The 13,688-nt window shown below is 32.7% G+C and overlaps 1 protein-coding gene across 1 annotated transcript in view; it reads left to right on the top strand.

The window, feature by feature from the left end:
- Nucleotides 1–202: 202 nt before the first annotated feature.
- The window catches only part of LOC123698394 (tumor necrosis factor alpha-induced protein 8-like protein), a 44,081-nt gene continuing 30,595 nt past the window's right edge, over nt 203–13,688 (top strand). The window contains exon 1 of the mRNA XM_045645002.1: nt 203–565. The gene's annotated coding sequence lies outside the window, so the exon portion shown is untranslated. The remainder of the gene's footprint in view (nt 566–13,688) is intronic.

Raw genomic sequence — 13,688 nt, 5'->3', positions numbered from 1 at the left:
TTTTATTATTATTTTATCATTTTATTCATGAGAGAATTACAAAGTGGGGTCTGGCAACTCTATTTTTGTGACGAAATTTATGGTGAACTGGAATCGAAACTGAACGAATGAAATGAGCCGTAGTCGACCAAATTCCGCAATGTTTCTCATTGAACGATGAACGAGAAGCGTTGCTTTGAAGTATGAAACGTCGGACGTCAGACATCGACACGTTCTCACTCTCATTGCTCGTTCCAGTTGCAGACAGTTTGCTGTTTGTTTCTGTTTTCCGAACTGAAGTCACTGACATACGTGGGTGGCATCAAAACATTGCAAACGAATCCATGCGCCCGCCTATTTTATAAAAATATATGAAAAATTTGAATTAAAATAATATTAAAACGTATTTATATCATTATTTACTAAAAGACAGAGTGGTTTTAGTGAGCCGTAGGTAAATAATAATTTTCTAAGTGGTGCGAACATTTTCATTTTTCCTGGAAAATGACAGCTTCTACTATGATTGAACTGGAGTCCTGGATTATTTATCAGTGTGTCCTGAATGAGTGCCATGTGTCCAGCTCATGTAAGTTATTAAATTAATAGCTAATTTCAATGTAGTCAAATATTATTTATTTATAAATAATGGATTTCCCATTATAATTAATTGAAATCGTACAAAAATAGTGTCTTCTTTATTCAAATTTTACACGCAAGATCATAGACGGGTTTGTTTTCGTAATTATTCGTATTCAATTAAAATATAGGACATTCTCTAGATTTCTTTACAAATTATACAAATGTTATTAATATTTGATTGAATATCTTATTATATACAATGCAGTATAATGTTTATGTATTTATTTAAATTTAATTCATAATTGAAATGAATAAACGGTTCACTGTTATTTTAAGGCGCAAAATGTTAATTGAGTTGCAATCATCGTACTCATGTATTCACTGTGTTGCAGTTTAATTAGGTATTCATAATTATGAATTTATGAAACGCTCCTCTATACATCTCGTGGTTATTTAATATTTAAATTTTATTAAACCAAGTTGTGTGAAATATACGAAAAGATAGTTTATGAGAATATAGGTATTTATATATTAAAATGTACGTAGCAGTAATAAACCTATCGACGCAGCGACGCTAAATATTGTCATAATCTATGTACCTACCTAGTTAATTTATTAAATTATAAATTAGGAAAAAACAAAACTACAAATAATTTAACGGTTTTTCGGCTCCCGATTCTTCTGCTTTCATAGAGAACGTACCTACCTACCTATGCAGTCGAGGGTTAAGGATATTTCTAGGCATAATACCTAGGTGCCTACCTATGTTTAAAGAAAGTTTGTAATATTAAAATATCGTCCTAAAAATCCTATCGGGCCTATCCTATCCTATAAAAAGTGATAATATTTTGAAATAGATAGGTAGGTATTTAAGGTTAAATTGACCTAGTTTTATATTTTGTTCCGGCATGAAATACCATTTACCTATTATTCAAATTGTTTTATATGAAAACACCCAAAGGATCCGTAATGATATTCCGTTATATAAATCCAGTTGTCTTGGCTTCACCCGCGCACACCCTGGATATCAGTAGATTACGTAGGTACCTACATAGGTAGGTACCTAATGTTTAAATTTTTATTCACTTACGCAAATTGCATTCGTAGATTATTTAACAACTAGCTTACCGCCCGCGGCTTCGGCCGCTTTGACTTAAACCTAATAAATTATAATATAGGTACTAAAACTAAAACCTTCCTCTTGAATCACTCAATCTATAAAAAAAAATCCATCAAAATCCGTTGCGTAGTTTGAAAGATTTAAGCATACAAAGGGACATAGGGACAGAGAAGGTGACTTTGTTTTATACTACCTAGGTAGGTAGGTATGTAGCAGACATGTAACTAGTGATACACGAGAGCAAAGCCGTGGGTTGAAAGTTAAGTCAAAACCACTTACTATTGCAATACATATCCATCAATAAAGCTGTTGCTTGGAAAGTTTTTAAATACATACTAGGTACAATTAATTACAACATAACAATTAACGCCCAACAACAATATGTTCAAAGTTTTCCTTCATAAGGGCCCCAAATCCCAATCGAAAAGACGTAACTCAAGGTCCCTATAAATTGTTTCCATTGATTGATTGATTGATGTTTGTGAGTCTCGTCAAATCAAGTATGAAATAGCACGTGACCCTTTATTACGATGAACGTGGTAGGTATATAATGTGATGTGATAAATCAACATAACAACCATAACAACCAATCATTGGTAACTAGGTTTGCCTTAAAACTGAATAAAAATCGGTGCACTACTTTTGTGTTTATCGCAAATAGACAGACGTAGAAGCCGATTTGTAATAAATTAAATAATGATCATTATTGAAAGAAAATTCTAGAAGCTGTAGTTTTGGATACTAAAGTATCCCAACAACAACTAGGTAACTATTTGTCTTCTTTAATGTTCATCGGTACAGTTAACAGTCGACGTACTTCAATACAGTTCACAGTATCAAAGACAAATCGTTCATCTATTGTTTATGCTACAGAATTAAACCTCAAAGCTCTTTCAGCTAATTTTATTTCAGTTCGACTAAGTAGATTTACAACTACACAACTGATCTCTCTTACGGTAGCGCTGACAGCGGCTTTTGGGTACATTTTCGATTACACGTAAGCCTAAAGGTTATTTATGTATATGGTTATGTAAACTAGACACGTATCGATTATGGGTCTTTGTTCGGTCCCTTTGAATTACCTTATCGTCCCAGTAGGTTGTGGATACAAAGACTAAATATTCCTAAATGGAGCTATAGCTAGCTGGAGCCCGCCGGCTTCACTCGCATGGTTTTCATCTAGGTGCCCAAATGAAAAAGCTTATGTGCTCTTCCAGTCTATGATCTATCTCTGTACCTACTAAGTTTCATATAGATTCGATCAAATGTTTTTTTGTGAACGAACTGTTCAACCATCTTCGTAACTTTTCATGTTTATTAGGTACTCGTTTTCCTAGTAGGGTTCATAGTTTTGAATTCAATCATTCATGAAACCATGTCTGCGTGTGTTTTGCTTTGAAACCAGGGGAAATATAATCAATAAAATTTGTTCAAAACATTTTATTGTTTTCAAAACAGAAAGTGAATAAATTCTTGTAAATTTAATCAAACACAATTGTATTGTTTATGATTTTTACTTAGCTCGCGGGTCATTGACTCACAAGATGGTTTCAAATATCTTAATAACTTATTTAAAAGAGGGTTCACAGTTACTCTACAAAGTTTATTTTTCATTAAACGTCCAACGTCTAGATGTCTAGATCGCTTGAATAGTTAAAAGTTAAATTGGTTCGCCGGTTATCTTTCGAGTTTTATTAACATATCTATTTAACTTTATAAACTAAGTGTTCGTTTAAGATAACTATTAATAGTACTGTTCTATTTCTTATTACATTACCAATGCATTACGGCTTATAACTTGACGTAAAGAGCATGTTATGATATGCTATGCATACGTAGGTAGTGCTAATTACATTTGAGAGACTATAATTAAGACGTAAGATTAACTGGAGAAATGGAACAGCCTAGATTAGCATGCATATAGTGACTCATGAAGTTGGAGCATGATCGTTTGATTTCGTGTATAGTTGTGAATGTACTATAGTTATTACCAATAGATACAATAGCAATTAAACATGGGGGTGTTACAAGGTCTTTTGTGCGAATATTAATGGGCTATTAAGTAGAATTTTAGACAATGAGTGATTAAGCTTTTTTACACTGAATACTCAAAATACATCGAAATACATATTTTTTTACATTATATTTGTTGATTTTGCAATTTCCTTCCTTTAACTGCAATGGAGCATCTTATAACTTATGGCCTTTGGGCCTATGATTTTGTGTAGAGACCTACTAATAAATACTTCATGCTGATTCCTTGTAATACAGTAATAACACTTGAACTATCCATGTTATATTCATCAATCTCTCTAAATGTCTTACAGACGAACTTAACTACTGATTTTTGTCGAAACGATGTTAACATTTCAGCCACAGTCGAGTAATAAAGACAAACCTGACATCAATTTATTATTCCTTACAGATGGCACAAGATTTATGTTCAACATCTCTGAACTGTATGTTTGTTCAAAGTTTGGGACTCTGTTTGAAGTTATCCTTTGATTAAAGCGATTGATACGTTCGTTTGAACAGGATATAGTTCGTTGAATTGCTGTAAATAATTTAACTCACTGTTTAATCTTTGGTTACTGTTGTTTGTTACCAAGGTTTCGATTTTACGATTGTTATCTCGATATAAAGATTTTTCGTTGCAATTTTAATTGATAAAGATTCTGGATTTCTCTGATAAAGTGAGCTTTAATAGTATAAGCATTTACTGAAAGCTTTTAAAAATAACTTCTTCACTATCAAGTATGTTCGAATTTACTGAAAGATCTCCAAAAACAACGATTTTTTTTTTGTAACTATTAACTACTTACTAGCCTACATCCTTATCTAATAAACGGTTAGATAACAAAGTTTAAAGAAAATTCGTTACTTCATTAACACAATCATAACCAACAATAACAGTTTGCGAATGCTATTCATAATAACTACATAATTCCATTCAAAATTTCCATCAGTATCTCGATTCTCGAATGCGAAAGAATATGGTAGGTCGGGGTCACAGCGACCCCACATTCCGGGACGTTCGAGGGGTCTTAATGAGAAACTATGCAACTATATTTAGCCGGGATATAGCAAATATTCATAGTACGGCCATTCAGAGTTTTTCATTGAGCGGAGTGAGAATGCGATAAAACATTGTTGGAAAAATTCTGGCCTGGTTATTGGTATGTATAGTTCAAACTTTATATAGTATGAGTACGGAGTTGGTCTGTTTTATATAAATACTTTTATTAGAAAATTATACGCACTAAAGCCTAAAAGTATCAGTTCTTTCTAGACAGAATGATAAACACATGGCTCTTTGAGTACCTATATTGCCATATGATGAATTAATTCAGACAATTAACTCAAAATTTTATTACCTAACAAGAATAATAAAAACAAGAATGCAGCTTGAATCGCTGAACTTCCCGTAAATACAAAATGAAGATTGCCTGTAATGAGTTAAGGATGCTCATTCCTTATAAACCGTTACTTTTAAATTTTTAATGTTCTTAGTCACATAACTTCACTTATAATCCTTGTCAGAAATGACTGCCCGTTTTTCTGGGAAGAAGGTACTAAGGTTTATTTAATTCCACAAGCAGATATTAATAAAAACAAAACGAACGAAGACGATAGCGGATAGACGAATAAGTTATACCAACTCTTTCATAAAACGGTGATTTTCTGGGAATACTTTTAGTAGCACAAGAAGAAGGCATCCAGTTATCTAAGAAACGAGTAACATCAAATACAATAATATACGTTCAAGATACGTAATCTTCGGTTAAATAACAAAACAACCCCACGTAAGAAACTTAACAAAGAAATGGTCCTTGCACCGGCGCGGGCAGGTGCGCGAACAGCTGGTCTTAACGGACGCGCGTGTTGTCGGCAAGAATTATGGGGTTTTTATTTTAATTGTAAGTCCTGTTGTAAAAGTTGCAAATAGAAAGAGTAGGAATAAACGGCATTAGGTATGCATACAAATCCATACTTAATATTATAAATGCGAAAGTAACTCTGTCTGTCTGTCTGTTACTCAATCACGCCTTAACTACTGAACCAATTTGCATGAAATTTGGTATAGAGATATTTTGATACCCGAGAAAGGACATAGGCTACTTTTTACCCCGGGACATAGGAAAGGTTGTATCCCGGAAATACCACGGGAACGGGAACTATGCGGGTATTTCTTTGACTGCGCGGGCGAAGCCGCGGGTGGAAAGCTAGTATGTTATAAAATAGATAGATGCTACATATGTAAAATAGACATGAAAAAGCTCATTGGTAAACTAAAAACTATGTTATTTTGACTAGAAAGTTTGTCGCTCTTTGAAGTAAAACGAAACCGATGCTTATTATAAGAGACTAAATTAAGACAAATGTTATAAAAATGAACTAGGTAGTCCAAAAGGCAAAAATTATTAAATTGTATGAGAAAAGAATTGTCAAATTCCTAGATAGATTCCTTCCTATCTTATTTTATAATGAATAAATCCATGAAATAGGTATAATTGGTAAGAATGATTCCGTCTGGAATAGCTGATATCGCGAGGTCGTTAAATCTGCATAAAGCATTGCCTCGATTTGAATTAAATGTACTTGTACAATCCGCGACTCAGTATCCGACCATGTTTAGGTATTTGGCGTAGGTACAGTCATATAAGGAAATGTAATACCGTAATACTAAGTTTAATAATAGTCAGTGTTGTTACAATGAGTCATATGGGTTGATAAATATTGAATCCTTCACGGACGGTTTAATATTAATAAGCGCTTTGTTCAAGTATGCATTTGGCACGTATGTTTGGTTAAGTTTGTAATTCAATTGTTTTTTATCCTGTATTTAATAATTGCATTTGCTTGCTAATGCTGTTTATACGGATCCTACTTAAATTAAGTTCGAAAATTTGTGAGGTTGGATGGATGTATTTTTGTTATTCTTTCACGAAAAACCTGCTCAACGGATTGCATGGAACTATACAGTAATATAGGTTACACGTCAGAATGACACATAGAAAAACCATAGTAAAAAGACTAAAGAGAGGAAATAGGTACTTGATTTTCTTCATGGGTACGTGCGCGGGTGAAACCGCGCGGCAGTTCGAACGAAAATAAGGACACAATAAGTATGCCCCTTTACATAAGGACAAAATATGTCGAGGTAAAATCACTAGGAGGTGCCTTTATGTTAATAGATTTTTTCTAATTCTAGTTAGCTATAACATGGTCAGTGTCAATGAAGAATGCAAGGTAAGGACCTTGCTTCATTTCTCACATAGTATATGTGATCATGTAAAGTCAGTCAAATCTCAGTCTGCAAAAATATACAGTATGTACACACATACTGATCTTCATCTATATTTTTGCAGACTGAGTTTCTAAACCGGTGGTAACTGGTTAATATATATATACCGTAAATACTGTGATGATTCAAAATCGCTTTTGTAAGAAGTCTAGATGAATGAATAAATGTTTGAGTTTTGAGTACCTAGATAAAAATGACCGTATCGTTGAAGTTCAATTGTGTATTTTTCTTGTGAATAATGAAACAGGAACTTATGTAAATTATAAAGTATAGATTATATATTTTTAGATCTTTTTTCTTTTCACAATGACGATTAAGTATGCGGATGCTAATGAAGATCGATTGTTCCTTTTCAACACTAGCCCTACTAACATTAATTCGGAATTGTGTCCATCATTCGTATCGCTTTCTTTACGTCATTATGACAACTAAATAGATATTTAATAGGCCTTAATTGAATTCACATAATTTTATTTATTTCTCAGAAACATATAATTTCTGAGAATTGCCAGAAAACTACTTAGATTTCTGGTAATAAACAACGTTTGTATTTACTCAAAATTCTTTCAGCATTTGACCAGACAGTCTAATTCTTTTTCTTTCAAAAATTAAAGTATTTTGAGGCTCATATATATATATCTTTTTCAAAATTGTCCATTACTTTAAATCTTATGACATACGCGCTTGCGTGACAACATTTGCTCACAATACCATGACTCGTCTGTATATAAAATCCAGGACAATTTAATCCGAACAATGGCTAGAACGTAATGTACATATGTGATAGGTATATATGAGGAAACATGAGTATCGTAATAACATAAAGCACGAAGGACGCTCCGTTCCCCTCCGAAGATTATGAATCATGAATGCTTAGGTACTGGTTTTCTTGAGCTATGTTACTTATGTCGTATTATTTGGTAGGCTTATGGTATTGTAAAAGGGACTAAAAAGTAAGAAATTTGCGAATCTAGATGTTATAATGGTCGATAGATATTCACAAAATGTTCTATAATAACAATATGTGAATGTTAATAAATAAATTTTTGAGAACCAAAAAGGGTTAGTTAGTAGAATATATAATATGTGAATTGTTCGCAATTATAAAGTTATTTGATATCTATTTCGCCAATTGAAATTCCATTGTCTATCTCTGAACTTTTATCTCAATTCATGGTTTCTGCTTTATTTTTACCCGACTGCCAAAGAAGGAGGGTAATGTTTTTCGAGTGTATGTAAGTATGTATGTATGTCTTTTCCTTTGTGACCACCTGTAGCCTAAACGGCTTGATGGATTTTGATGTATGAGGTATCGTTAGATTTGTCTTGATTACGGGAGTGTCATAGGATACATTTTATCCTAAAAGTCCCACGGGATAAAGACATAATAATATTTTTTCTAAATTTCCCTTTAAAAAAATATGTATGCGGTATCATTAGATTCATTTCAATCACGGGAGTAATTAATATAGGATTTTTACTCTTTTTTTAGTGTGCAGTCGGGTATTTTGTTTTTTTAATAATTATCAACACTTGTTACAAATTAGATTCTCGGGTAGATGACCACGGTATTTTTTAATGAAATTTAGATTATACTGAAATCCAAATTATTCTTGGATGATTAATCATTTGCTTATAGTCCTTGAAATATTCGAATTAATTTTGAAGGTAACGATAATCGTTACCTTCAGAATCTTCCATTTGTATATTTCGCGATTTTATAGATGTGTCGTGACCTGAATATTTGGTAAGCACTTGTCCCTATGTTGTATAATTAATAATTGTCTATTGTAGGACTGAATTGATAAGTTTTCAAACTCCAATTGGTAGGAAAATTTTCCTATATAACTGTATTTCGAAGTTATTTCCTTTTGTTATCAAAAACTTGACGATGTCCTCATTTTGCTTACATTAATTTAGCGATATTAATTCTTGTGTGATTATAACTATTTTATCGTTTTAATACTGTTTCACAGTTTTAAATACATTCTTATGTTAGCTGCACAAATGCATAAGCTACTAAAATTTACATCTAGTACGCAAACAAGTGACTATAAATTATTGAATCCCAGTCCCCTGCAGCCCAGATTAAATAATTAGTCGAACCTAGTATTTTATTATCTGTGATAAGACTAACATCTAGTGCATTATTGTGACAGTACAAAACTGTCTGCAGATCCATTATATCATGTTATATTGTATTGAAATTCGATTTAGCCACGCCAATTCATTTAACATTGGAAACCGGTTCATTCGACCGTTATCAGTCTCGAAAATAATATGTATTGCGGATTATTTCTCTGCTAATGTATATTGGAATGTTTATTGCATAGCTAGAAATCGAGTTTAATTTGAAATTTATTTAATTGTATGTACATTTTTAATATAATGGGAACATTTTAATCTTCTCGGTTAGGTAGAACCATGTAATGAATTACGTAGATAAGAAAAAGAAATTGCTAGAAATATTCCAGAGGCAAAGCATATAGGCGCTTCTTTTGATATTTAATATGATTTCAAATTATTGTAGCGAACAAAATTTGGGTAATCCTCTTGGGCTTATCTCGATCAAAATAAATGAAATCGCGCCATCTATTTATAAAGTCAAAATTTTCGGAATCATCCATCACAAATTATAGCAACTAATAAAACTTCTATTCTTATTTGTGTATGTCTGTCTATTTGTCCTTTAGAAACATATTATGCATTCAGAAAACCCTAGAAAACCTTATTCAACACGAACGAGGTGGCGAATGTTACCTATTATGGAAAGAAATACTAAAGATTTAATAGGCTACAGCTAGAATTCAGTTGACCCATTGATACTCTAGCTCTTGTTCTTTAGCTCTTGTAGCTTAACGAAGCCAATCAAAGACAACATCGCGAATGTAACCTAACGGACTAAGCTGAATTTGGCCTTAATTGATTGTTAACAGTTTTATCAAATCCCGTCTCAGGTATTTTGAATCTTAAACCTGTTGGGTCGATAGCCTCTGCTGAGCTTTTTGCAAGCGAACTTTAATTAAATGTCATCGATGACGGATTGCATGTGTTGTCCCTATGTTATTGTATAAAGGTGCGTTTATTTATTTTCCACTAAGGGCAATTTGGATAAGTTCTTTAGTTTGGAAATCTGTAGTAGGTATTGTATCTTGAAAATACATTGGTAAATAATGCTTCTGTCCTAGGATATATATACCTATACAGGTGAAGATGATAATATCTTGAAGCAATATGTGATCGATGAGTAACAACTGTTTGATAAGACCACCGTAGTGCTACTCAGTTTCTAGGTATTAATGACTTCATTGCAGTCGTTTCTATTTACACACATCAGACACTTCATTTTTAAAGTGTACGCAATCATATTATGCCAATATGTAAACTTTTGTTAAGAATTTTTTCAGATTATTCTAGAAAAAATTATCGAACCAAATGGGTTCATATTTCCATAACCTTGAGATATCAGAATTGTCTATCATGCTTGATTGTACATCGTCAGAAACGAAATGAACATTCTCGATTGTTCCACGAAAGCATTTCAATTCACGTCAGTTTGTACAGCAATTTTCCCACAGAATTTTCCATTTCCCCGATAGGTATAGCCTTGTCTGAAACATATGCCAAAACGTCAAAGACGGGGCTTTTTGTAGCTAGCAGTTTGTGTTGCTGATGTTTCGAGCTAAAAAATGGATAAAGCGAGTGAGTCACGATTACATGAAATATGCAACGGTCTCGTTATGGAGGCTAGCACGACACGCAAACAGCGGATGTTTGCTTCATTTCTGTAAATAGTGAAATGTTGACCTATGGTCTAGTGGTTGATGTCTTATGCAAAATATTTTTGTGTCGTCCTTCGGGATTTTTTGATCGTCGCTGAAGTTCGATTCGAATTGAGCTTGAAACACAGTTTGCGTTTGAGCGTCGCTTGATATGGCGTGGAAAATTTTGGGGAATAGAGTATTTATTCCAGAATTTATCAAACCTAGGCGAAATAAAAAGTAAGTAAACTTTTAGCATAAATTTTTATGATTTTGGTCTGTTATTTCATAAGTTACTGGTGTGCCGCGCGGTTTTCATTGCTACACCACTCCTATTGGTTTAATCGTGATAATATGGGTTATTTGGCCTTTCTCGATAAGTGGGGTATCTAACACTGTTCTTTTTCAAAACTGACCTAGTTCATGAAATTAACGCCTTCAAACCACACAATCTCTACAACTTTATATTATCAAGTAATAAGTATAGATTTGCAGTGCTGACAATGTGCTACATAAATGTATTAACAATATGACATTCTCTACACAAATCAGTGGCAAGTTTAAATAACGATTATGTTACTCATTCGTGCAAACAACAGGTTTCCGTGTTTACATATCACACTGATGAGCTGGTGGCGTGGAGCGATGAACCGATGAAAGTATAAGTTTATGTTTTTTAAATAAATAATTCTTCAATGAAGTTGACCAATGTTTACATCATGGTATACCGTCTTTACAGTTTACGTAATATATGTATTATCTATACTAATATTATAACGAGGAAAGGTTTGCAATTATGTATGTATGGTTTTCACGCATAAACTATTGGACCGATTTCAAAAATTCTTTCACCATTAGAAAGCTGCATCTTCACTGAGCAACATAGGCTAGGTTTTATCCCGGAAATCCCTCGGGAATGGGAACTATGCGGGTTTTTCTTTGAAAACGCGGGCGAGGCCTCAGGCGGAAAGCTAGTGTAAGATAAAGGACTGATTGACTTCTAATATAATTTTTTAAGTTTATTTTTTTTGCAATAGGGCTCGTGATTGGTTTAATCAATCTTCATCTTTCATTTCCACCTTTTTTTGGCATAAGAAAGGAATAAATTAGTAAACTATGGGTCAAATTGATCAATAAAGTCTATAGGTACCACGAGAAAATGATCAAAAGATAATTATTATTTGTGAATTGAAGTAAAGTTACATGCTGTTATTAAATACTATTCCTCTATGAGAAGATTTTCTTAGTATTCCATAATAATTATTAATTCTAGATATTTTAGTGTTTGCGTAACAAGAGAAACGTTCCTTTGATCATGTTATAGTTCCTATTATCTGTTGGATAGAGAGCAAGAGGTTATTATCGAGTCAAAATGGTAAAGTCTCAAGTTAAATACATTTTCTATTATAAAGTAAGAAGAAGTAAGTTAATATAAGATCGTGGGAAGTTTCTAGAATTTTGTTTAGAGGAAAATGCATTGAGAATATTTTATATATTTGTTATATCGTTAATAAATAATAAATTAATCGTTAGAAGATATTATTATATCTAGATAGATACGTAACATACGTGGGAAATAACGCAGTAACATCAGCTCAATAAAAATTAATTTTATAATGAATGATTCTTCTCAATTAGTTTCACATAAATAATAAACAATAAATTAAAAACGCTTAATATTTTAATTAATTAGGTTAAATGTGTTATTACATTAATTGTCTATCCGTGAAGATGGAAGGCACAAATCTCGAGATCTTGTATTGTTATGATGTCCCACGGTTTTACTTGACATATGAAAGTTGGGTGAAATGATAGATCATATTTTCTTATTGTTACTTCCGAAGATGAGGTATCTTCTATTTGAAGAAAATATTTCTATGCTTAGTGGATAGTAAAAAAATTGTATCAATAATTATTATAGGTAAGTATCTATTCTCTACTAATACTACTCTATACTATAATATATAGCTCTAGAATTTATTTGTTTAAATGCGTTATTCCCAGGAACTAATTGGACCGATTTCAAAAATTATTTCACCCTTGGCTTCGTCACATATTATGTGATCCCTGAGTGTTAAATAAGTTATGAACCACGGGCGAAGCCAGGGCGGACCGCTAGTAGGTAATATGGATTTATAGATAGTATTTTTATGTGTGCCTGTTTGCTTAATTTTTTAAGATTCGCGTACCTATGTCTAAATCGGTATTGTAGTAGTAAGTAGTAGTGACATGGTTGAACCGTTTTAAATTCATTGTTATGATTCATCATGAACATTTTTCATTTTCTCTTTCATTATTTGTCACTCTGTTTAAATTACTGTTTATTCAAATAATTATTCCATTATGTGACAAAAATAAGTTCCGATAAAATATAGTACATTATTTAACTTAACATGCATATTAAATATTACCTATACAAATTATGTATTTTATTGAAGTGGTTTCAAGATCATAATGGCATGTTAAAAACGTATAAAAATTAAAAATTAGGATTTAAATATTATCCATCAAGCTATTAGACTACAGGCCCGTGTTGAAAAAATTATGGGTCATTTGACCCACCAGGTGACCTATCCAGAACGATATAAGAGCATAAAATAATAAGATTCAGGATTATGACGTCACTTGTAAGCTGTCAACCTGAGTGCAGATGAGAATTCGAAAGTTCAGGTAGAGATTTTCTCCCCTTGTCTCCATGATTTTTGTACGGCGTTGCGGAATAATGGATTAAAAGCAGTATAGAAATAGTATGACACAGATGCCGTACAAAAATGGTGGTCCACAAAGTCGGAATTTATTTTTATTTTTCGATAGTTGCCGGGGTAATCTTGTGCATCTGTGTCATACTTTCTACCTGAACTTTCGAATTCTCATCTGCACTCAGGTGGACAGCTTACAAGTGATGTCATAGTGCTGAATCTTGTTATCTAATGCTCTTATATCG

Source organism: Colias croceus, chromosome 16 (assembly GCF_905220415.1).
Source record: "Colias croceus chromosome 16, ilColCroc2.1".
Classification (NCBI taxonomy): Eukaryota; Metazoa; Arthropoda; class Insecta; order Lepidoptera; family Pieridae; genus Colias; species Colias croceus.
Note: the sequence above shows the minus strand (reverse complement) of the source record. Positions and strands in the feature narration are given on the sequence as shown.